Genomic DNA, 26,944 nt, shown 5'->3' on the forward strand with positions numbered 1-26,944 from the left:
TCGGCGTTTATCCCTTACAAACACCACAGCATTTTTTTATGCTTGTTTCTGATTGGGCATTACATTTGAGTTGTCTGTCACCGTCTGACCATTGGTTATTTTTTTAAGGAAACTAAATATGCTTCTCTGCATCTTTGCTAAAATCTGGATAGAGGATTGAAAAAAATGTGTTTTATTCAGTATATTTAGTTATTGCTTCCTTTTCAGTCTACCAACTCTGCCAGAAGGCATGCCAGCTAAGATAGTTAAACAAGCTAGCTACTCTAACTTGATAGGCTGAAATGGCTTCTTGGTAGCTAGTTATGAGGTTGGAAGATTGGGAACCCATCTGGGCTAGCTAAAGACAACTTCATAAAATTGCTTGGTGGCTAGTAATATTTAAACCTTGAGTCAATTTCTATGTCCACGCAGAAATCTAATTAGCACAAGAAAAACATTCCCATAAAATATTGGCCTTCTGCATCTGTGGTGAAAGGTGGCAGAGCTAGAGAGGTGTTTGTCAGACCATGAGACATCCAGGAAATCGGTCTTCTCACGAAAACGTCTGTAGCGGTTTGGCCTGCAAACTATTATGACCCCTTTATGGATAGCCTCACAGATAGCCCAGTACCAGTTTAAAAAAAATGAATGGAAGTATACATGGAAGTAGCAGTAAGGCCAAATTCAATGTTTCATCATGTATTATAAATATATTTTATACCTAAAATTTCGAAATCAAATATCTAAATGATTGTTGGTATGACCATCTTAAAGAAATTCCATATGTTAGCGTAGTAGAACACCCCCCTCCCCATCAGCCCAGGAAAATGTAAATATTATTGAAATGTATTCTCACTCAGCTTTGCCTCACAGGTAATACAACAACTGATATATTACAGGTCTGATCATATCCACCCTTACTGTACCTCAAATTTTGAAATATATTTTTAAATGGTACGAACAACAATGCATTGGAACAAAGCCAACATGCGGTGATAATGTAAATCAAAATCAAATCAAATTTTATTGGTCACATACACATGGTTAGCAGATGTTAATAATGCAAGTGTAGCGAAATGCTTGTGCTTCTAGATCCGACGATGCAGTAATTTCTAACAAGTAATCTAACCTAACAATTTCACAACAACTACCTTATACACACAAGTGTAAAGGAATGAATAAGGATATGTACATAAAAATATATGAATGAGCGATGGCTGAACGGCATAGGTAAGATGCAGTAGATGGTATAGAGTACAGTATATACATATAAGATGAGTAATGTAGGGTATGTAAACATTATATAAAGTGGCATTGTTTAAAGTGGCTACTGATACATTTATTACATAATTTTTTTCATTATTACAGTGGCTAGAGGTGAGTCAGTATATTGGCAGCAGCCACTCAATGTTAGTGATGGCTGTTTAACAGTCTGATGGCCTTGAGAAATAAGTTGTTTTCAGTCTCTCGGTCCCCGCTTTGATGCACCTGTACTGACCTCGCCTTCTGGATGATAACGGGGTGAACAGGAAGTGGCTCGGGTGGTGGTTGTACTTGACAATCTTTTTGGGCTTCCTGTGACATCGGGTGGTGTAGGTGTCCTGGAGGGCAGGTAGTTTTCCCCCGGTGATGTGTTGTGCAGACCTCACTACCCTCTGGAGAGCCTTACGTTTGTGGGTGGAGCAGTTGAAGTACCATGCGGTGATACAGCCCAACAGGATGCTCTTGATTGTGCATCTGTAAAAGTATGTGAGTGTTTTTGGTGACAAGCCAAACTTCTTCAGCCTCCTGAGGTTGAAGAGGCGCTGCTGCGCCTTTTTCACCACGCTGTATGTGTGGGTGGACCATTTCAGTTTGTCCGTGATGTGTACGCCGAGGAACTTAAAACTTTCCACCCTCTCAGCTACTGTCCCGTCAATGTGGATAGGAGGCTGCTCCCTCTGCTGTTTCCTGAAGTCCACGATCATCCCCTTTGTTTTTTTGACATTGAGTGTGAGGTTATTTTCCTGACACCACACTCCGACGGCCCTCACCTCCTCCCTGTAGGCCGTCTCATTGTTGTTGGTAATCAACCCTACCACTGTAGTGTCGTCTGCAAACTTGATGATTGAGTTGGAGGCGTGCATGGCCACGCAGTCATGGGTGAACAGGGAGTACAGGAGAGGAATGAGAACTCCCCCTTGTGGGGCCCCAGAGTTGAGGATCAGCGGGGTGGAGATGTTGTTACCTACCCTCACCACCTGGGGGGCGGCCCGTCAGGAAGTCCAGAACCCAGTTGCAGAGGGCGGGGTAGAGACCAAGGGTCTCGAGCTTAATGATGAGTTTGGAGGGTACTATGGTGTTTATGCTAAGCTGTAGTTGATGAAGAGCATTCTTACATAGGTTGTCATCTTGTCCAGATGGGTTAGGGCAGTGTGCAGTGGGATTGCGATTGCGTCGTCTGTGGACCTATTGGGCCGGCAGCCTTGCAAAGGTTAACATGTTTAAATGTTTTACTCACGTTGGCTGCAGTGAAGGAGAGCCCGCAGGTTTTGGTAGCAGGCCATGTCAGTGGCACTGTGTTGTCCTCAAAGCGAGCAAAGAAGTTGTTGAGTTTGTCCGGGAGCAAGACATTGTGGTCCATGACGGGGCTGGTTTTCCTTTTGTAGTCTGTGATTGACTGTAGACCCTGCCACATACTTCTCGTGTCTGAGCCGTTGAATTGTGACTCTACTTTGTCTCTATACTGACGCGTAGCTTGTTTGACTGCCTTGCTGAGGGAATAGCTACACTGTTTGTATTTGGTCATGTTTCCGGGCACCTTGCCCTGATTAAAAGCCGTGCTTTGCACTTTCAGTTTTGCGCGAATGCTGCCATCAATCCACGGTTTCTGGTTGGGGAATGTTTTAATAGACGCTGTGGGTACAACATTACTGATGCACTTGCTAATAAACTCGCTCACCGAATCAGCGTATTCATCAATGTTGTTGTCCGACGCTATACGGAACATATCCCAGTCCACATGATCGAAGCTATCTTGAAGCGTGTAATCCGAATGGTCGGACCAGCGTTGAACAGACCTGAGCACTGGCGCTTCCTGTTTTAGTTTCTGTCTATAGGCTGGGAGCAACAAAATGGAGTCGTGGTCAGATTTTCCGAAAGGAGGGTGGGCGAGGGCTTTATATGCATCGAGGAAGTTAGAATAACAATGATCCAGGGTTTTGACAGCCCGGGTCGCGCATTCGATATGCTGATAAAATTTAGGGAGCCTTGTTTTCAGATTAGTCTTGTCAATATCCACAGCTACAATAAATGCAAGCTCAGGATATGTGGTTTCCAGTTTACATAAAGTCAGATGAAGTTCTTTCTGGGCCGTCGATGTGTCTGATTGGGGCGGGATATACACGGCTGTGATTATAATCGAAGAGAATTCTCTTGTTAGATAATGCGTTCGGTGAACAAAAGGACTTGAATTCCTGTATGTTGTTATGATCACACCACGTCTCGTTAATCATAACGCATACACTCCCGCCCTTCTTCTTACCAGAGAGATGTTTGTTTCTGTCGGCGCGATGCATGAAGAAAACAGGTTGTTTTACCGAGTCTGATAACGTATCCCGAGCCATATTTCCGTGAAACAAAGAACGTTACAATCGCTGATGTCTCTCTGGAAGGCAACCCTTGCTCGGATTTCGTCTACCTTGTTGTCAAGAGACTGGACATTGGCGAGTATTATCCTCGGGAGCGGTGCGCACTGTGCCCGTCTACGGAGCCTGACCAGAAGACCGCTCCGTCTGCCCCTTCTGCGGCGCCGTTGTTTTGGGTCGCCTGATGGGATCCGATCCATTGCCCTGGGTGGTAGTCCAAACAGAGGATCCGCTTCGGGAAAGTCGTATTCCAAGTCGTAATGTTGGTAAGTTGACGTTGCTCTTATATCCAATAGTTCCTCCCGACTGTATGTATTAAAACCTAATATTTCCTGGGGTAACAATGTAAGAAATAACACATAAAAAACAAAATACTGCATAGTTTCCTAGGAATACGAAGCGAGGCGGCCATCTCTGTCGGCACTGGATTTTATTTAATTTTTTTGTATTTTTTTTGTATTGGGCCTATAGCTTCGCCACAAACCACACACCTGGCTACAGTACAGTACTGTTTTTAATAGGTTAATGTTGCACAGACTTATGTTTTGCAAGTAATGTTTAAAAAAAAAGCTGAGCAGTAGATCTTGTCTTGCATTTTGACACAGAAAGTGATCTTGACTCAGAAAAGGTTGGGGACCACTGCTCTAGAGGGTTTAATTAGGACACATCTGAGGGGGGCACGTGCCACTGTGCCCCCTATGGACATGATGCCTCTGACTGTAATGAACAGTGTCCTGTCGAGAGACATGTTCTATACCAGGCGAAATTGAGCATCATCAGCTCATTGTTATGAATGTATCCAAATCAATGTCACTAGAAAACAGCTTAAACAAATGCAATTGCAGCTACTTTGCTGTTATTTTGTCTGCAATGTTTGACACGACTGTGTTAGCAGTAGTTGGCTAGCTACTGTAGCAAGCAAAGGGATAAGAACGTTGCCAGCCAGCAATGAACGACTGGGTTGCGTCTCTGGCAACGAGCTAACAACTAGGTTTGGTGGGAGAATGAAAAAGTATGAATTTACTTAGAAATATAAAAATATCAATGCAAATATGTAACTTCTACAGGTAAATGTGTGCTTTAGTATTGTTTTATTTAGCAACTGTGGTAAAAGCGGAATAAACACCTCTGTTCTGTACATTTCCTTGCAACTATTGTATATTGGATATTAGGTTTTGTAATTATGCCATTATCATTTCTAATTCTGACAGAACCAAACAATTATTATACTGGTATTACAGACAGCATGATGTAATGTACTGTATATGACCCCCAAAATAGGGCAAAGCATGCACGAACACACTATTCATCGTGTCCACCAAGCCTTTGTCAGCTGGATACAGTATTTCTCTCTTTCCCTCCCTCAGACAGACAAAAGTGAGACAGCAGGACAGATGAAGGCAACAGGATTTGAACAGGCCCTGTAAGTGTCAGCCAAATCACCCCTGTTTGTTTCTGCCTACTGAGATCAAAGGCTGCACAGATGCCATGACAGAGCAGCCAGAGACCCTGGCACAGCCACCAAGTCACCGCCACACAGACCCCCGGCATTAACATACAGGGATGAACACACAAACAGACACGCATGCACGAACACACAAAAACACACACGCACAGATGGACTCACTCTTGTCACTCACAACTACACCAAACTCCTTTCAGTCACACGTATAGCACTTTACAATCCCTTACAATTCTGATTTTAACCACCCCTAATAGACTAGATGCTGACCCTAGCCACCCCTAGCGATAGACTCATCAGGCCAGTCACATGCATGCTTTTGCTATTTTACTGGATGAGACTGGTACAGTTCTGATTGCTGGCCCAGGGGTATTGAGACAGCATTCAGACCAGCAAGCACTCTTTTGCTCTCTGAGTGCACACCACTCTAACTGCCATGCTGGTATCCAAACATACAGTACTCTACGGCCTCTGAAATTGCTCAGATCTGGGTTGTCTGGCATGCAGGAGTTGTGTGGATAATTCCTTCCCTTACCAGTTTGTTTCTCCCATCTCTCTTGTTATTGTGGCCCGGAGCTTCCTCATACCACCTGGGGTATATAGCATCACTGTCTGTCTGAGCTGCAGTACACTAACCCCTGTGGAGGATTCATCTACATCCAAATGGACTAAAGATGATAGGAAATTGTACCAGACGAGCTTCAGCACGCATTGCAAAACCCACCCCACAAAAATTGGGGTGAGATCACATCATATCTCTGAAACCAAGGGGAGGATTTGCACCATAATTATCCATCTTTACAGACTAGACCGCTTGTAATTTGAGAATAAAGAGTGTAGCTTGATTTCATGACAGGCAAGCTAGGCAGTTTTATTTGCATGCAGGCAACGTTCTTATGGACAGACACCTCCCGGAGGCGATTCAACATCAGATGTTTTATCCCTCTCTCTCTTTCTCCATCCATCCGCGGTCTGGTTGTCTCCTGTTGTGTAAGAAGAACCACACTGTTTGCAAATCTCCCTCGATTTTCACACGGTGGCCTCAGGGTGTCTGGAATATGTATTTTGAATGTTGATGTGATGTGTTTACTGAGGCAGAGCGAGGGAAAGTGAGAGAGGGAGGGAGAGAGAGGTAGAGGGAGAGGTCACGTGAGTCCCTGAATAACCGGGTAAAGAGAGGAGGAAGTCTGCCTCAGCAAATAACTGAGAAACAATAAAGGAGCGTTGTTTGTACGAGCCCCCTTTAAACGGTCATTTTCACACAGCAACTCCCGCATCCACCCGCCCCTTCTGGCTCATTGAGGAAATCATTCTCCATGCGTGTCTCGTAGCCTCCAACCACCCACTGATCGATGCCTTCCTCAATCTCTTTGTTCCACAAAGTTCACAGAAACTGGAGGCTTGTCCCGCATTTGTATTCTGGATCCCAGGGAGGTAGGGAGAACAGGGGAGAATGAAGCCTGCTGCTTTGTGGCCGCTTATCTAACAGACATGGGGCAGGGTGGACCAGTCTCTAGGGGGGTTCAAGTATATTCAATCCATCCTGTGCTTTATCCAGACATAGGTTATGACATCAGTTCAAGGCAGCCTTGATGCTAAGCTCCCTGTTGCCAGATCTATTTTTGACAGGCACAGACGTGGTCTGCTCTGCACTGCTGTCAGGGATCCTGTTTTAGAATGCATTTGGTCAAAGTGGTTTGAGGTAACACAAGCAGTAATGTAACATAAGCTATGGATGGATGTCATTCCAACATGGCAGGTTTGACTCCTCTGGGAATATGTTACCTTATGTATTAATGCATTTGAGGGGGACAGAGGGTTGGAATGGAGTGATGGTGGAGAGTGATGGAGAGGAAGGGAGAAAAAGAGGGGGAGGGTTTTGCCAACACAGGGAGATTTCAGAATAATGAGAATTATTATAACCCAGCCTGCAGCGATGTCTGGACAGGCGTGGTAATGGCCTGCCACTTGCAATTGCAGGGAAGTAACAGAAATGGGGCGAACAGGCTAACTCCATTGGATTTGTCCCTTCCTCACTTCCCTCCTTTTGTTGCTTTATTTAGGACTGCAGTGGCACTCTGACCTTCAGAAGGCATGGCTCAGCAGGCCCTCCCCTCAATAATGAAATGCCTGGGTCGTTTGCAACCAATCAACTCATTCCCGGCATCAATGGCCGATTTTAAAAACAAACTAATTCACTAATGGTCTGAGTTATTGTTCCAATTTACCTGGCTGCTGAACTATTGTCATCCAGTCTATTCCAGGAGGGGATGGATCAATGGGGGCCGACGAGAGGGCGGCGGGCAGACGGGGCAGTGGACGGGGATGCCGGGCGGGTGAGTTTTATGCATCCTTCTAAAGCTAAACTGGCTCTGTAAAGCCAAGTAATTAACAAGGTCTGAAGCATGCGGAAGGAAGACCAATAGCTTGGCTGGTCAAGGTGTCGCAGTATATGATCCAGATAAATGAGCTACAGTGGCTACCCTAACCGGGAATTAAATAAAATAAAATATAATTCACTATTATTGTAGAAAATTATAAGGCAACGGTTTCATTATTTTTCATTAGATTTCATGACTACAGTCAATCTATCCAACTTGACTATTCCATTTTCTCCATGAATGGGAGGTCTAGCTGAATCAATTATTCCACAGTTTGATAAACTGTCACACATGTATGGATTTCAATATTTTCTGTGATTGTCTTTCTCTCTTATCAAAGAAAACAAGTGAGAAAAAAAACATTTTAAAAGGACAAAAATGACAAAAATAACACTGTCCCGGCATCCTAATGAAGCAAGGGCACCATAGTAGATAGGCTAATCATTCATGTCCTGTCTCTGTCAGCAAAACACAGACTACAGTAAGCTACAGTACTTTCAATTTCACATTAGCTGTTGTTTGTCCCTCACTGCCGTGAAGTAGTGACTGAATTGGGGAGAACAAATTCTCATTCCGTGAGGAGAAGTCCATGATGCTAGCTGTCGAACAAAATTACCTTGGTAGTGCAAGCATAGCAGAATCATTCTGATTTCTCGGTCAGCGCTAGACACTTCTACCACGTCTCTGAAAAGCTAGCAAAGGCAGGCTATGGAATTTCGCATCTGTCACTAAATCTACCACCGCAGGTGTGTGTGTTATAGATGAAGATTAATCAGTTGTCAAACTGCAAATTGGCTTTCAAGCGCTCCAGCTAATTTGCTCTGTGGTCTGCTGATGAGAATTCTCTTCCGCTGCTTTCCCCTCGTTCAAACTGTATGTCCCCACTTGTTAGACATTTTTTCCGCTACGCCTATCATTTAAAAGTAGAGGAGAAAAAAAAGAAGACGACTGCTGCTTCAACCCTAATAGGTATTTCATGCAGCTAGCCTGTTGTAATGCTCAAATGAAATTATGTAAGATGAAAGGTGGAAGCACTGAAGCCCCACTTTCATTCCCTGAGCTGGTCACACTCCATGTGTACCCAGAGGACCCCTGACATGAATCAGACCCCGAACTGGGCTGCGGAGAAAATGTAAATGACATTACTCCCCGCTTGCGGTTCTTCTGTGCTCACACATGTAAATGTCAAGTGATGTTATCGTGACTGGCCTTTTCTACCATCTCAAACAAAAATGAGTGTAACAATGGAAGCACCAGATACTGGGAAAAACATTAGTGTGTGTCTCTGAGGAAGTGTGTTGGAGGAATGCATGCGTGTTTCTTGTCTCGGGGTGTAGGAAGTGTCAGTCTGTGTGTGTGTGTGTGTGTGTGTGTGTGTGTGTGTGTGTGTGTGTGTGTGTGTGTATTTCTCTCAAAGTTTGTGAAGTATATTTGTGTGTCGTAAACCATTGCTTGTACAACAACAAAACAAGCTACACATACACAGTGAGTCTGAGCCGCAGCGCTGTTGATAATTCTCTAATTACCTGTGGAATTAAACAGTGGCGCATGCCTCCTGCTACCCCCTACTGTGACAGATCCATCATAATTGTGTGTATCTGTACAAGAGCATTTAAATCTTCCCATCGGTGCTGGATTGGGCTGGAGGGGGTGACGCAATGTTGTTGTCAGGCAGCTGAGAATCGCAAGGCTCAAATTGAACCACAGGGACAGCTTTTTATCTCAGAGAAATATGTGTGGAAATTTTCTCACTTCATCAGAGTGGAAAGATGGATGACTCGCCTCGCTCTATTTCAGTATCAGAGGCAGGAGTGTGCTGAGGATTAAAAAAAACATTGGTGTTGTCCTCCTCATCCCTGTCACACACTGGGACCATTCACAAGGTGATGCTCAAAGAGAAGCGAGCCAGCCATTGACCTTCATACCTCAGCAAACCCTATGGAAATTTGCCACACATCACATTTACCATACAACGCCCTGAAATAATAAATAAACTGTTGTTGCCAGCACATCCTCGTTCGCTTAACGCTAACCTTTCGCTGAAGAGTTTCCAAAGGAGGGCTTGTTTGCAGTCAGTTCTTGTTTTCCTGTCTCTCCTGACAAAAATATGGAACAGCTGCTCCCCTCTTCAGGGACCGGACCCCTGGTGCTATGCGGAGCGAGGTTCCGTCCCTGCTGCAGTGCGTTATTTCCGTCTGGGCCTCCGATCCGCTCTCCCCCTCAGCCCACCTCCGTCCCAGTAGCATGCCTGAATTGACTGACCTAATTTCCATCCCCAGTACAATGTTTATCCCCATTTCACTTCTTGACACATACTGTACAGTGCCTCCCGAGCTATCTGGAAGGAGACTCTCTCTACTCCGGGCTGCTATTCAACCGTCGCCTCACTCTGAGGAGACCAGTATTAGTAGTTTTAAAGGGGACGATCAATGGTTCCATTGTTCTTAATTCAATGTCATAAATTGGTGAAATGGAGGGAAAGCAGAGGGAGCATAGAGGGTGCTACCCATATATCAGAAGGAATCCACTGAGGCACTAGCAGATTGGGGGGGACAAGCCTCACACTCCCATCTCAATTCCTCCTTCATGAAACAGCTCAGCAGCACCCAAAGCCTGCCACACATCTGAGCTAGCAGATGCAGGAATATCAATATTGCGAAGTTGTTTTTTTTTCAGTTCCAAAGCTGAGGCCCCCTCCCCGCTGAATGATCAATATTGAGTGAGGTCCGACATCAATCATAGTTTTAATTCTGGTACTTTAGTGTATGATTATGTTATAGGAAACTGAGCATGTTTGATGGAGTATGTATATATCTGAGGACACGTAAACAGACAGACATACTGTACTTAAACACATACACACCAACACGAGTTTGAAACTACAGTACACTGTTTCTCTTTGTGTAGTTGAAAAGAGGTTGGGTGGTCTCTCTGAGAGTAGCAGCACTGCTCTGTTCACTAGCCAGTGTGCTGTTTTAATGACGGTCTTCACAGTCTCAGCTGTTTACTATCTTCTAGCCACCAGTAGAATTGGCCGCCTCTGCCTGATAGACCTGGATGCATTTCAGTGCAGTGATTACCCTAGTGTCAAGGGCTCCCTTGGCAATGATAATCATCCCTGACTCGAATGGGGACGAAAATAATTATAATTTGGACAGGAACTATTGAGACAGTTTGGCACTGTCTCACAACAGATGCAAACAGGAGCTGCCAATGAATTAAAACAGAAAAAAATATTAGTATGGGATCTCTCTGTTCTGATGATGTCAAGGCCTCCAATGATACAGTCATAAACAGAAGCGCCACGGCAGCTGTAACTAGACGATTGCCTCTACAAACAAATGGAGGTCACGACTTTGCCTTGCTGTTTTCCCATGATTATTAAACGCTGTATTTTTGCACTGAGGTTTGACATTGTGTGTTTGATAGAATTCATGGGAGTTCTGTAACTGCCACCCAAGGCTTTTTAGATGGTGTTAAGCGGTAGAAAGCAGTTGGAAAGTGGTTTGAATGTGTTCAGACATGGAAGCAGAGCAAATAAGTAGTACTTTGCTCTATCCATGGCGATAGCTTAGTGAGGAGAGGTAGTGAAAGGTGGTGTTAGTGGTGAAGATATGTGCTATATGGCTCTTTTTAAATGTGTGCACATACACAAACAGACACACACACACTCCATATGCAGAGGCATCCAGGGTAGAGGTTTCAGGGCTGATATGACTAAAAGGATTGTGCATTTCTGCTGAGGGAATATCTATATTTTCTCTTCTTCCTTCCCTGGGTCACGGTGGAAGGTTATCATCGGTAAAAATATGCCCTTAATACTGGTTCTACCACCCAAATTTGACCAACCCCTATTTTAAGCTTGAAAATAGAGTGCTCTTGACCCGTTGCCTTTGAATTCCCTCTGCCGCTCATCTTCCCCTGACTTGTCCCCTTTCTGAAGCTCCCAGTTCATACCCACGGGGCTAATGTGTTCATTTACCATGCCAAGGCAATATTTCAATATGTAAGTAAACATATCGTAGTGCTGTCCATGTGTATTATATCCCTACACAGTGAGATTCATCTACCAACACAAGTGCTGATCGAATCTATGGTCCATGTCACTGAAAGGAGATGTCGTCTACTCTAAATAATTCAAGGACCAGATTTTCCAACTTGCTCTCAGTGCCATAACAGAACTGGGTGATGTTGTAAGCCCTCTGTGAATGTAGGTTCTTCCATAACCAGAGCCGGTGTTAGTTTCTCTCTATTGAGGAAGGAGTCTGTATTCATGCAGATCACCCCTCATATCCCTAGAGACCAGTGGTTATGAAAATTATGGATCGAATCAAACAAAAAGAGGACTACTCCAAAAAGCAAAATAACTGGTCAGAAAAATAAATCATACAATGAGTGGGTCTAATCCTGGATGCTGATTGGTTAAAACCACATTCCAGACAGTGTCTATTCTACAAGTTACCACCGGCTAACTCTATGCCGTTGAAATGCCTATTTAATCTGTTCCATCTCACTGTGCAATCCACTGTCTCATCAGCCCAGCCAGACAATTTATAAACTTGATCTCCACTATAAAAAGCATCTAGACATTATCTCCCATTTCTTTTCAACTAAAAATTGGTTTTCAATAGCGGAGATTTGTATAAACCTTGCCGTCTATCTCTCTGAAATATGCAATATTGTTTCAGTATTGAAATTCGATCTCCAGGGCCTCCCGAGTAGCGCAATGTTCTAAGGCATTGTTACTACAGACCCTGGTTCATTCCTGAGCTGTGCCGTGGCTGGGAGTCACATAGGATGGCGCACAATTGGCCCAGCACTGTCCGGTTTAGGGGAGAGTTTGGCCGGGGGGGCTTTACTTTGTTCATCACGCCCTAGCGACTCCTTAAGACAGGCCGGGTGCCTGCAGGCTGACCTCAGTCCCCAGTTGAACAGTGTTTCCTCCGACACATTGGTGCGGCTGGCTTCCGGGTTAAGTTGGCGGGTGTTAAAGAGCGCAGTTAGACGGGTCATGTTTCAGAGGACGCATGACTCCACCTTCACCTCTCCCTAGCCCATTGGGGAGTTGCAGTGATGAGACAAGATCAAAAAAGTGGGGTGAAATAAAACAAAAATAAATATTTTATTGCCAGTATGGTATTTAGAACGAATGACTGGGCCGTATCCATAGATACAGAACAAAAAGACTTACCGACTGGGTCGCATCCATAGCTACAGAACAAAAAGACTGAATGACTGGGTTGCATCCATAGATACAGAACAAAAAGACTTAACGACTGGGTCGCATCCAGAGATACAGAACAAAAAGACTGAATGACTGGGTTGCATCCAGAGATACAGAACAAAAAGACTGAATGACTGGGTTGCATTCATAGATACAGAACAAAAAGACTTCACGACTGGATCGCATCCATAGCTACAGAACAAAAAGACTTAACGACTAGATTGCATCTCTTGCAACCGAACCAATAGAACGAACGATCAGCCGGCTCGGGTAGTAACCCTAGATTTGCTACCTAGGTGGTAAGGGTAGGCAACAACATGTCTGCCACGCTAATCTTCAATACTTTGGCCCCTCGGGTGTGTACATAGTCCCCTTGTGTACTCCTTGTTCACCCACGACTGTGTGGCGAAACCCGACTCCAACACCATCATTAAGTTTGCTACTGACACAATGGTGGTAGGCCTGATCACCGACAACGATGAGACAGCCTATAGGGAGGAGGTCACGCCAGGACAACAACCTGTCCCTCAATGTGAGCGAGACAAAAGAGCTGATCGTGGACTACAGGAAAAGGCGGGCCGAACAGGCCACCATTAACATCGACGGGGCTGTAGTGGATCACTAACGAACTATCACTAACGAACTATCATGGTCTTAACACACCAAGACAGTTGTGAAGAGGGCACGACAACACCTTTTCCCCCTCAGGAGACTGAAAAGATTTGGCATGGGTCCTCAGTTCCTCAAAAAGTTCTACAGCTGCTCCACCGAAAGCATCCTGTCCGGTTGCATGACCGTCTGGTATGACAACTGCCCGGCATCTGTAAGGCGCTACAGAGCAGCAACATTACTCACTGGGGCCAAGCTTCCTGCCATTGAGGACCTATATACCAGGCGGTGCCAGAGGAAAGCCCAAAAAATTGTCAGAGACTCCAGTTACCCAAGTCATAGACTGTTTTCTCTGCTACTGCATGGCAAGCGGTACCGGAAAACCAAGTCTAGGACCAAAAGGCTCATTAACAGCTTCCACCCACAAGCCATAAGACTGCTGAACAATTAATTAAATAGCCACCGGACTATTTACATTGAGATACCCCCATCGCTTAATTTGTTTTGTACACTGCTGCTACTCTATGTTTATTATTTATGCATAGTCACTTCACCCCTACCTCCATGTACAAATTAGCTGTACCCCCACACACTGACTCAGGATCGCCTGTATATAGCCTCGTAATTGGTATTTTATTGTGTTGCTTTTCATTATTTTTACTTTAGTAAAATAACTCTTTCTTGACCTGTTGGTTAAGGGGTTGTAAGTAAGCATTTCACAGTAAGGTCTACACTTGGTGTATTCGGCGCATGTGACAAATAAAGTTTGATTTGAAAGAGTAACCATAAATTAATCAAAATAAAGTTTTTAATGACAATATGTAAATCATTATTTGAACATGTTGGTAACTGTTGTATAAAAGTGATAATGCCCTCGAAACCGATGTTTGGAGCCTAACCACACCTACGCTAATATATCCTCCAAACACAAATATCACTTAAATATCACAGCACTCACATTTTTGATGTGTTCCGTTCAAAAGTTATCAAAACACAACCCTTCTTTTTGCAGGAGAGACAGTTCAGTATGGCTTCCATTGCACATTTTTCTGCTCACTATAGTGACTTCTACACGCCATGGCCTATGCTCTGCCCTACATTGTTGATGTGCTGACTGTGCGTAAAGCCTGGAGAGGATACTGTACCTGCTTCAGCTATCTTTACCAACACTGGCCTCTCCATCATTAAAACTAACAGCACTACCTCCATCAGCAGGACAACACACTCTGTGGTGATGTGTGTGTGTGTGCATGTGTGTGTGTGTGTCTGCATGTGTTTATGTCTATGTGTCTGTGTGTACATTTGTGTGTACATGTCTGACAGAGTATTAGATTCCTGCCTATTTGAGTATGTGTTTGTCCCTACATGCCCCCTACATGTCTCTGTGGATCAAATGAGCATCACTCCTTGCTTGTCAAAAACAGCAGCAGCACATACTGTACATGTCAGTGGTGGTATGTGTGCAGTCAGTTTCCTGCAAAACATGGTACAGTACTGCATAACACAGTGGTATTCAAAGTCGGGGTCATGACCCCTAGTGGGGTGGAATCGCAGTGGAATTGCAGCCAAATAAAATACAAATTAAAAAAACGATTGAGTACAGATTATTGTATGGGACAATAATCAACGATTTGAAAAATATAATTTGAAAAATAAAATGTAAGTGAGTAAATGCATTTATTGCTTCTCTTAATTGTTATAAGATAGATGAAAACATTTACCTATGTTAAGGTTATGTCATTAGATTTGTGTTGGGATCAGTAGAAATTCTGGCCCAGAATAATGGAGTCTGCAGAAATTTTGGCAAAAAAGAAATGCTGTCTTTGCTGAAAAAGTTTGAATACCACTGGTGTAACACAACAACACCAACAGTGACCATAGGCCACCAATTAGTATGGGTCACATTATAAACCCCTGCACTGTTTGAAATAAATCAGTAACAAGCAATAGGCTGATTAAATCATACATGAGATATTGTGTGTGTCCGTAATTCCCTGTATCTCACTCTGTCAGCAGTTTGACAACATCAAACATGACTCATTTCTGTCTCAGTGCCTGGGACCCATGTGTGTTCTGGGGGTTTTTCATGAGGAAAGGCATCACGTAGTAACAAATAGGCCCACTGTGAACGACTGCATCGCATTCATATTTCAAACGCACTGAGGCTTTGACGAACGTCTCGATTAATGATTGGAGGGATTTGTCTGTTGTGTAAAGTGTAAAGTAAGCGTAAATAAAAGCCAAATCTGGGAAACAACCGATAACACTGATTTCAATAATGCATGGGCAGTGTTCTGGTGGCTAGGGATTTCATGTGACTTCAAATTAGGGAACACTCGAATGTAGAAAACAGTTGATGGGAGTTCGGTTTCCCAAGCCTATGTCATTAAATCATCCTCCACTTGGGCACACAACGTATTACAAATCACAGTCCGTCTACTCAATCAACATTTGACCAATTTCTCTATGGCTCAAAATAGTTGCAACTGTTTCATCCATTGAAGTGAATAGGCATCGATCGAAATGGGCTAAGTTCAGATATGGACATGTCCATCAATGCAGTGCATGTAAAAGCTCTCAAATTAGAATTCAGCCTTGAGTCAATGCCAAACAAACAGAGAGAGTGGGGAGAGTGGGACGGAGGATTTGGAAAGTCTGGAACATGGTTCTATTTGGCCTGCAGCAACAGAGGACTATATGAGCTTCCACAGTAACAGACTTTTTTAATGATGCAAAAGGTACCACTGACAATGAGGTTGTTTCACTGAAGTCTATAAACTCAGTTGGCTGTTAGAAGCAGCCAAATGACTGGGTAGCATTGGCTTAGGATAAAACAAGACCTTAAAACTATTAATCGTCTGATATTATTGTATAAACTATCAATCACACTCAGGCGCAATATCATGGTCATCAACCATTGCTGATACTGTCATTACTAAGGTAACCAAGGTAGCCACATCACCATAAGCACTCACCCTTACCACAGAGGGGCCATTTTCTGAACTCTAGAAATGGTCTCACGGTAGGAAAAGGAAATTACTTCACACTCCTAGAGCAAGATTTACCTTTCTTTTATATGAAGGGAAAAAAACCACACTGATGTATTCCCCTAGTTCAAATTTCAAAGTCATTGCCTTGGAAATGTCTCCAGAGTTTATAAAGCAGTTTCCACAGTCTCCTGAACACCTCAACCTCTATCTCCCCTCTCCCCCCATCCTCCCCCTCACCATCACCCCAAGCTCACCAACAAGAATCATGGGAGAAGCCCCATGCAATTAGCCTCATCTCTAATAGGCATGTTCTCCCCATTACGTGATCATGAGGTGACAGGACTTAAGAATGGCTACTGGCTTCCAGTGGCAGAGAAGGGAGACAGAGGAAATAGCACTCTATAATTACTGTTAAATCAAGCAGACTGCCTGCCTCCTGATCCTCTTTTTCCTCCTGCTCCTCCCTCTACACCTGGCCACAAGTCATTGTGAGGGGCCGGACAAGTGATGTCGAAACCGCCTGCACCAGGCAATTTCCCCCCACAGCTGATACTGCAGTTTAGTTGGGTAGATTCAGGACTGACTTGTTTTTTTTGGCCCACAGTCCCTTCTTTCAAGTCTGGCTCTCTGTAAAAGGCTGAACTCTGAGCTGAACAATGGCACCAGATCAAGAGCTTATAGCCAATACCAAGGCAGCTGGGAAATCTGAACTTCTCAGTGGCAATAAAGAATTGATGAAGATACGCAATGGACATTTTACTGAAATGACTTCCTGAGTTACTTTAGTGTTGCAGGCAGTCAGTGGGGATGATGATGGTTTGGATGGTAAAGAAGTCAAATCTCATACCATTGCAGATGTTCCTAATGTTATATCTCAGTAACTTTCATATAGCTCATAACCATTCGTCATTGAGCCAAAGACATTCTCATGAATCACCAATACGTATTTTCACATTTCTAACTGGGTGAGTAGGCAAAGTCAGAACATTTAGAGTTTTAGGGAATGCCACGTAAGAGATGCTACCCCGTAGAAAATCTGAATCAACAACTTGAGTCATCGTAAATCCCTCCATTTCTACATAGTGGACAAATTACAACTTATCAGACATTAGGGCTTCAATTGCACATGGAAGCATATGTAGCAGTTCGCTGCACCCACAATAACATCTGTTAAATATGTGTATGTGACCAATAGAATCTGATTTGACAGACCACCATCCTAAATTCACAACTCAGTTCATGGTAAGAATCTACCTTTATTAAAGAGAAAACATATCTTCAAACCAGATCTTTATTTGATCTCAAGGAAAAAACAAAGGGCCTGGCTTTTTTTTCTCCTTTCTCCTATTAGAAAACATGAAGGAGAAAGTGGGTTTAGACAGCGGCGTTTCAAATGGGGGATTAGCATCAAGACAACGCTAATTCCCTAATTTGCCAGAGATGGAAGACAACCGACCAAGGCACAGAGAGAGAGAGAGAGAGAAAGAGAGAGAGAGAGAGAGAGAGAGAGAGAGAGAGAGAGAGAGAGAGAGAGAGAGGCACACATGGAATTTCTAACTGGGCTTATAATTTTTCTGGCAGCCAGCTCCCACACTGTACTGCACTGACTGGGGACTGACTTGTACCAGTGGTGAGGATGAGCAGCCAGCTGGCTGGAAGGAACCCCCCTCCCCTCCAGGTTGCCATTGTTAATCCCAGCAGCCTCCGCAAGCTACGGTAAGAGGGCGCTCCAGCTGGTGAGTCCCACCATGGATGCCCAATATTACCCGTAGGGGAGTCTCTTCTCTCTCTTCTTTCCAGCCTGTCATGAGGTGAACAGGAGTCTAGAGTCCAATCCAACATGCAAGCAACCAAGGTACTGAGCTTCTGCTGCTCTGGGTTTTTCCTCATCATTCAGGGATCGTAATTATATAATTGTATGAATTATAGAGGTTAATTAAGCCCAAATGGCAGCCCAAATGGAGGCTTTGTTATTTATAGAGGTGTAATGTGGCTCAATGGATATCCAGGCAAAGCCATAGATAGATACTTTAAATTGCTTTAACTGTAAGGATTCTTAATGTCACTATGACTGGTGCCAAGCATGACGCATAGCCTAAATGCAAGAGTCGTGATGATAACAATGTTTTATCTTAAAACAACGTTTTAGTCACATTATGCATATTGAGCAACAAGTGTCCCGTTAACGGGACACCGATCCATAAGAAGTTTTAATGTGAACATTGATACCTGCATGAATAGGGCCGCCCATCAACATACCAAGAGACAACAATTGCACATGGTTTTAGGAGTGGCAATGTGTTTGTGATTGGGAAGCCATAAAGTCTTCATTCATGTCTAATATTTTTGACAGTGGTGGCATAAAACCAACCTGTTGATAGAATCAGGTCATCAGCAAAATCTCAACCACTAATCTATAGTTATACAACCTGTCTCTGTCCATCAGTGAGCCATTCAAATGCATACCAAGAACAACCCTTATTGTTAGTCCTGGATTTGACCAAATTAATATTTGGATCTTGACAGCGAAACATTTAGCAATAAAATAGTAATAAATCCATTATTCTAAACACGTATGCTGCTGTCTAATATGTTGTCTAAACACAGAAAATGTAGGCTGTAAGATTTTTAAAATTCTACAAAACAAATATAAATCTGAGAAGACCAGAAACAGTAAACAATGTAGGCTCAGAGGCCGTAAGATTTCCTTTTCATTATTATATTTGAATTGCATTCTCTCTCCTGAGGCTAATACAGTTTATATTCAATAATGGCTACAGCAATATTACAGCCTAAAAGTAGGAAAATCAAATTAGCTTAATTTGCAAAACTGTTTAAGGTGCAACAAAGTTGCCAAATCCATGAATTGCATTCAACAATTAATTTTCTATCTAATCCATCAGAAGCTCAACGATAACTATCAAATTATAAAAGATGAGTAAAAAACAGTCCCAAACAAAATCTAGCAATACATTTGATTGATTCAAGTCAAGGTTATCTTCACAAGTTTCTGCAGCCTACTATGTCTATCCACATAAACTTCTCTGGTCAATCAATGTCCCTCAGGCTATGTTCCTCACTCTCCATAAATAAATGCACATTTTCCTTGGTCTATCCTTTGGGTACATTTTGGGATTACATTTGTGAATTTATCTATATATGGATTTGTTTAATCCATAAAATGATCAGTATGTAGGTGGACATGCACCTGAGTCAACCTATTTTATACTGACCACACAATGGATTTTCTTAAGGTAAACATGTTTTTGGCCTGGTCTGGTCGATGACTAGGCTGACGACAGGGTTTGGCTGAAATTGATTTACTGTTTCATCTTTGTTGAATGTCAGTAAAGACTGTATGTATCTTGATTCAGGGTGAATCATTACGAGCTCTGTTTGTGTGCATTATAATAGAAATAGTCTGATAAATCTACATTTTACACATTGCCATACAACTCCATCCACTTGCAGGTTATAAAACATGTTGATATTTCACAACCACAAAGATGTTTTCTTCTACAGTGGTTCAAGATAATACGTCTGTTAATCTTCAAGTTCTCCACTAGTGTCTAACATAGACACGGTTCTCTCCCTGATGAAGGTGCATATACACTGAGTGTACAAAACATTATGAACACCTTGTCATGTCATGGACTGACCAGGTGAATCCAGGTGAAAGCAATGATCCCTTGTTGATGGCAATTGTTAAATACACTTCAATCAGTGTAGATGAAGGGGAGGAGACAGGTTAAATAATGTTTTTAAGCTTTGAGACTATTTGTTATCCAATAACACTGTGTGGTTTGAGGTAATAGTCAAACAATCCCACAATAACCTCATGTCAACTAACACATCCTGCCCCAGTGGAGAATTGCAGACCAGGGATTTGGAATGAAGTTCACCATCTGTTTTGTGTTGCTCTGACATGGCATGATTTGACCCCTGTTGTTTTTCTTCCCATCAAAACAGGTTTTCTATTCCCCCTGGGAGGAAGCCTTCCGGGGCACTCCAGCTGGAACCAGCACCCACTGCTAGTCCTGCCAATAGTGAAGATGCTTGATGCCTCTTGGCAATCACTGTAAGACAGTTAGCTCTTCTAGCTCCAGCACCGAGAGACCTTGTATTTGATATTCTTGTCCATACTCAAGGAGAATGGACCATTGCCTACCTCCCAGTTTATCTATTAAGGGAGACTGTGCTACTATGCTCTCAAATCCATTAGTATGTGTGTGTGTGTGTGTGTGTGTGTGTGTGTGTGTGTGTGTGTGTGTGTGTGTGTGTGTGTGTGTGTGTGTGTGTGTGTGTGTGTGTGTGTGTGTGTGTGTGTGTGTGTAAGTATGTGTGTGTGTGTTTTTATGTGTGGGGGTGTTGTGTGCACCCTTGTGTGTAGTCCTTTTTTTGCCTTTGTGAATCATGGCAACATGAGGTTGCAATCAATCCATCATTGGAGTGCACAGCACGCGTCACAAAAACATTACACTGCAGCATGTACCCCCAGTCTTTGAATGGTTAGTCAACACAGGGTCACCAAGCATGGGACATAGCTGTAGCCTCAAGCTACTGCTGGCATTTTCTTTTTGGCATTTGTGATTGTGAGCTGTTTCTCTTTGAAAATAATGACATGTTGCCAGCATGTAGGCAATATAAAGGCCAACAGATTGAATTAGCCATTTGAAATAAAACAGCCTTTGTTTTGTGGCTCTAGAGGGGACTTGATGAGAGCTATATCGATTGACAACTTACTTTCAACTTAGTGTTGATCACAGGACAGGCCACATGGTAGCATGGATATGATGTCAATATTGATATTGACAATGACAATGACAGTACATCTGTTGAAATTGCTACTGTAGCCCACTTCTATCTTGGTAGATTCCTAGCTATATGACATTATTATGATTTGAATAATATTAAGATGTCAACAGATAATTGATCTTAGATGTCAGTTTGAAATGACTTCTGTCTGATGTGGAATGTAGGAGAGTAAACATAGTCCATGATTGATCTGCCACTGGGAGGGGGATCTGAACAGAGGGCTGGACAGTATGTTACTGAGAATCACATGGCAATTTAAAGACATCTATTGATACATATATACTGTAAAGGGACAAAGTAAAAAAGTAATTCAAAGTATGAAACTTATTGAGAAGAAGCATAAGAAGAAGAACACAGTCATTAGTTGTTAAAACGATGTGCACACCAAAAGAGTAGTTGCATTTCTAATTTTGTATCCATCGACACCAGTCAATTATCCTGCCTGTAGCGGATTACGTGACACATGGCGCAAAAGAGCGCGAGCTCCCCCCGCAGTTAGTGAACAGTAGCGCACTCATACAACTTCCATTGAAGGAACGGAGGGAGAGGCAACTTTGGATCATTGGTGCTACCTCAAAAAATGACATATCTTTCCTGATTATAATTTTTCTGTTCTGTTTAATCGATATCAATTAGCCATTAGCATCAGCATCATTGAATTATTGATTGAGCAGCTCTCCAACATGGCTATATCTGTGTTGAGAATGTAAAATGAGGCAAATCATGTTGTCGCATATACCGGTATGCCATATTTGTACATATTTTTTACACACACACACACACACACACACACACACACACACACACACACGACCTGTCCAATCTGTTTGACATTATTCACGGATAAGATCAAATAAGTGACACACAATTTCCCGCCTCGTAACAACAGAGAGACTGAGGCTAAACAGTAATGCATTTCACCATTGCAATACAGAATGGTCAATATACATGTCGTATGAAATATTGTAAGATGAACTGGTATGGACTCCCAGTGCACAATCAACGTTTGAGCTGCAAAGCGGGTGTTCTAGAACAAGATAGACAAGAATAGACAAGCATATTAAGATGCTATGCCGTCGAACTTCATAGGGCCCTGGATTGAATCAGACGGGCCATTCATTGAGGCGAGGGGCAATGTGAAAGAAAGTGTGCGTGGACTGAAAACTGATTCTTAGTGGTCTCTCCCCCTCTCCAATCCGCTCTTTCATTCTCTCGACTTCCTCTGCAGCCTCCTCCCAATACATTGCCAACACTCCGTCTCCAGTCACTCATATGTTTAAAAGAAAATGCAACATATAGGTTCTAGTATCTAACGTTGTTCAGCTACACAGTAATGGACATGTAGTAACTTTTACTTTAGATAAATAACACCGACGTAGTTTGGACACATGAAAACCCACATAGGCTACATATAAGACGCAATACCTGACAATGATAAAGCAGAAAAATGCATCGTGCAAAAAGGACAGTATCCTGCTGATCATGCAACATCGCCATAACTGTCCAGAGGCTACAGCATAACCTCCAGCTACTGTAATAACGGGTATAGTATTTATAGAAAATAACATGAAACTTATCTAGGCTTACCTAAAACTGATTTACCCACTTGTTCGGAATCTGTGGTCCAATGTGCTTTAGTTTTCTGGCCGAAAACTTCTGCTGGAGCATATGTATCCAGTGTGCATGCTGGTAGCTCAATCTTAGATGTTGGATTGCGGATGAGATGGTGTTCCTTCTCATGCTCAAGAGAGAGAAATCCTTCGGCTCGGCGAGGTCGTATACATTGATACACGGAGAAACACAGTGACCAAATCGACCTGAGGGGAAATGGGGGAGCTTAACGGATCGGAAGAAATATCCCGATGTGTTCTAGCGAGGGTCTGGCTAGCTCGGATCCGTGAAAGCTGTACGCAGGTGGAGAGGTGGTAGGGTGGATGTCAATGAAGGTAGTCAGAGATGCACAGACTGAGCGAGTGCAGTGCAAAAGCAAGCGAAACCAGGGGGAGGTACTGAGAATACCGTTTTGTATTGTAGAGGACGGTAATGCCAGACAGTAAGGGGTGGGACTGGAACACATGAGGCAAACGGGGGAGAGAGGGGGGAACGAAGGATGGAGGAGGAACGAGAGACCATGTCGTGACTTTCTGTGTTGATAAACAACAATTATAAAGGTTCAACTGTGTGTGTGCGTGTGTGGGGGGGCGACGACGACAAAGGAGAAAGTGTGACAGACGGTAAAGCAACCCCGAGTCGGACTATATGCAAATGGAGAAAAGTGTAGGGTCTAGGTTTGAAAATTTAACGGCAGATTCCGGGATAAAATCAAAGATAGACTCATACGGGATGCATGACGAGCACTACACTACATTGTGCGCTTTTACATAATTGTGTGTCTACTTCAATGGAAACCTGATCAAATAAAACAGTCAGGAATAAAACCCATCTACGCAGGTCTCTCTCTCTCCCACACACATACAACACACACACACACGCACAATCTATCAAATGAGGAATAATAGCTGTACACTGTGCCCAGTGAATGAATAACCAGTGACCTTGTGGGATTTGTTTGCACCCTGCAAGCAGAGAAACGCTGTGGAGGTGCTGTACAGTGTCCTCAAAATGCTCCAGGATATAGGGCTATGCATTTTATCTGTCCATGGTCCTGAAAACGTTCCAGAGAAGCGATTAAGTTGACTTGTCACTGTCCATGGTCCTGCAAATGGTCAAAAGGCCTATGCAATGCAGTTGGCTTTCCAGTGTTTCAGAGCCTATGCATTTCGAATGGCATTTACAATGGCCTTTAGTTCGGCTTTGAGAAGTGCATGGTTCATATCATTCACAGGTGGATGACTCCACATAATTACTTTGATGGGGTTGATAGGATGACATACTGTACCTTGCTAGGAATTAAGATGACATACCTTGTTGGGAATTATCAAAAATGTGCACAACAGACAAGTTGTCATGGAAATATTGTCTTTGGAGTTGAAGCTCATATTTTCCCTTTGATATTACGGGTTTATTCACAGTTGAAAACAACCAGAGCATCCATTGATCAGCGTTACATTTACCTCTAACGTGGCATATAGACCACCCACGACAGTTTCCTTAATGTTGTAGGAGCTCTGTACATGAATATCGACTGACATTTGCTTATGGTTTCAAACATAGTACATGCATACATGCATGCACTCAAGCACTAAACCACACACACACACACACACACACACACACACACACACACACACACACACACACACACACACACACACACACACACACAACAAATAGTATTGCACACTCTACACTCAAAACTCAAACAACAACATCTATAGTTGACTATTTGTTATAGTTGGTTGCTGAAAATCTAATATTTGTTCTGCACTTTTGAGTTCATCATCTTTACGTCTCAGTAGTTTTGCCACTCACCAAACCCCAGGCCCATATCACCTAAATAGTTCTAACTTTAGCCAGGCAGAAATGATCCCATGCCCCCCTATTCGAAGTGAGGAGCTGACTTGTCCTGCCTGGAAAGCTGCTGGGGTGTTTGCTAGACTGACAACCTACTAATGGCAGATCTCTGAGGGTAGCAGGGAGACGTGTTGGAGATAATTCTCCATCTCCCGTGCTATTCCACACTGGCCATGGGCCTGTCATACAGCCTGGGCTCTCTGGCTGAGCTGTGAGAGAGAAGACAGATGTCCAAATACCCAGCAGCTCCATCCGTCATTATATTTCCATGATGATTTTCTCAATTCCTACAAGTAGAGGGCATGGGGATGGAGACAGATCAGTCATAGAGAAAGAGTGAGGAGAGAGAGAGAGAGAGAGAGAGAGAGAGAAAGGGGGAGGGAAAGAGAGAGTGAGAGAGAGATAGAGAGGGGAGAGAGAGGAGAGGGAGAGAGAGGAGGGGGAGAGAGAGGATAGAGAGAGAGAGAGAGAGAGAGGAATGAGAGAAAGAGAGACAGCGAGAGAGAGAAGGAATTGAAGGGTTACCACCCTGGCCTTCTCCTTACTCTAATGAGAAACAATCTCATCTGCTAAAGGTTACCTGGGCAGTCAGCAGTCAGCCCAGCACCACATGCTACACCATCTTCCTCCTTCTCCTCCTCCTCCTCCTCTTATAGACCACCTCATCAAACCTCAATTCAATTCTCATAAGGCCATTCCTCTGACAGCAAATGCCAGTTTAATTGTCCTACACTTAGGCCCAGGATGGTGCAATCCACTGGTGCCTGTGTAAATGTGACAAATGCAATGGTGCTGACAAAAATGCACTATAATTAAGTTAAAGGTCGATGATTCCAAAAAAAAAAAAATATGGATAAACTGTGAAATATATACAGTATATGTTTTTTTGGTAATGCACAAGGGGAGGCACGTATTTCATAATGTTCTGATTCCTCCGTACAAGTGATAATTGTATATTCTTGTTCAGGCCTGATGTGATTTGGATTATTCCTAAGTGCTATATTTTGCTTATACCTCACCAGTTTACTCCACTAATCGACAGACAAATTACAGTAATAGAATCTGAGCTTGGCTTGACTTAAGCTTCACTCAGGACCTGATATTGATATACAATTCAACAAACTCCAATAATTCCGTCAGCACTGATGGCAGGGTTTATAACAGAAACCGTAAAACAGGAGAGGAAAATATGAGTTCACACTCTCTGAAGTTAACAGGATTCCAAAGGAGCGACCTGAAAGTGTTTAACGAGGTGCAAGGTTCTCATACTGTCATCGGGTTAATATGAAGAAGCCATGACTGATGCTGGGGCGTGAGCATGGTTTACTGCGCTGACAAATGACTTGGGTAATATTACTTTACAGGGCCTGTATTCATAGATCCTCTCAGGGAAGGAGTGCTGATCTAAGATCAGGTCCATTTTGTCCATGTAATGTTATTCATTATGATTTAAAAGGCAACATTGATCCTAGATGAGCACTCCAACCCTAACCCTAACCAGATCTTAGTGGATATGTGGGAGGGAAATTCTATGAGCATTTACATTGTACTTTCCCGAAGGCTTCCTGTCTTGACTTCTTCATAACACCAGACAAGCTATTCATAACATGCAAATTATGGTATACTCTACAGATTTCAAGACTTTGAGTTTTTATATAATTGACATTTTAAGTAGCACCACCTCCACTCTTACAGCTAGTATAATTTCCAGCCATCCTAGCTTAATCTCCAGCCATCCTAGTTTAATCTCCAGCCATCCTAGTTTAATTTCCAGCCATCCTAGCTTAATCTCCAGCCATCCTAGTTTAATCTCCAGCCACCCTAGTTTAATCTCCAGCCATCCTAGTTTAATCTCCAGCCATCCTAGTTGAATCTCCAGCCATCCTACTTTAATCTCCAGCCATCCTAGTTTAATCTCCAGCTATTTGCAGATACTGTATATTTTGACTGTTGCAGTATGTTCTTTACAGAGCAGCCTACATTGTCTTCAAAAGGTATTCACACCCATTGACTTTTCCCACATTTTGTTGTATAGCAGCTTGAATTTTAGATTTCGTGCCACTGATCTACACACAATACCTCACAATGTCAAAATATATATTTCTTGAAAGTTTTACAAATTAATATATTTTTTTTAGGCTGAAATGTCTTGAGTCAATAGGTATTCAACCCCTTTCTTATGTCAAGCCTAAATACGTTCAGTAGTAACGATTTGCTTAGTCTGTCACATAATATATTTCAGGGAATCACTCTGTGTGCAATACTAGTGGTTAATATGATTTTTGACTTATTAACCCATATCTGCACCCCACACATACAATTATCTGTCAGGTCCCACAGTCGAGTAGTGAATTTCAAGCACATATTCAACCACAAAGACCAGG

General features: G+C 43.0%; 1 protein-coding gene across 1 annotated transcript in view; it reads right to left on the reverse strand.

Annotated features, from left to right (window-relative positions):
• Positions 1–23,068, reverse strand: part of LOC139409952 (BMP/retinoic acid-inducible neural-specific protein 1-like) — a 151,561-nt gene extending 128,493 nt beyond the window's left edge. The window contains exon 1 of the mRNA XM_071155361.1: positions 22,674–23,068. The gene's annotated coding sequence lies outside the window, so the exon portion shown is untranslated. The remainder of the gene's footprint in view (positions 1–22,673) is intronic.
• Positions 23,069–26,944: the final 3,876 nt, after the last annotated feature.

The sequence above is a fragment of the Oncorhynchus clarkii genome, chromosome 5 (genome assembly GCF_045791955.1).
Source record: "Oncorhynchus clarkii lewisi isolate Uvic-CL-2024 chromosome 5, UVic_Ocla_1.0, whole genome shotgun sequence".
NCBI classification, from domain to species: domain Eukaryota; kingdom Metazoa; phylum Chordata; class Actinopteri; order Salmoniformes; family Salmonidae; genus Oncorhynchus; species Oncorhynchus clarkii.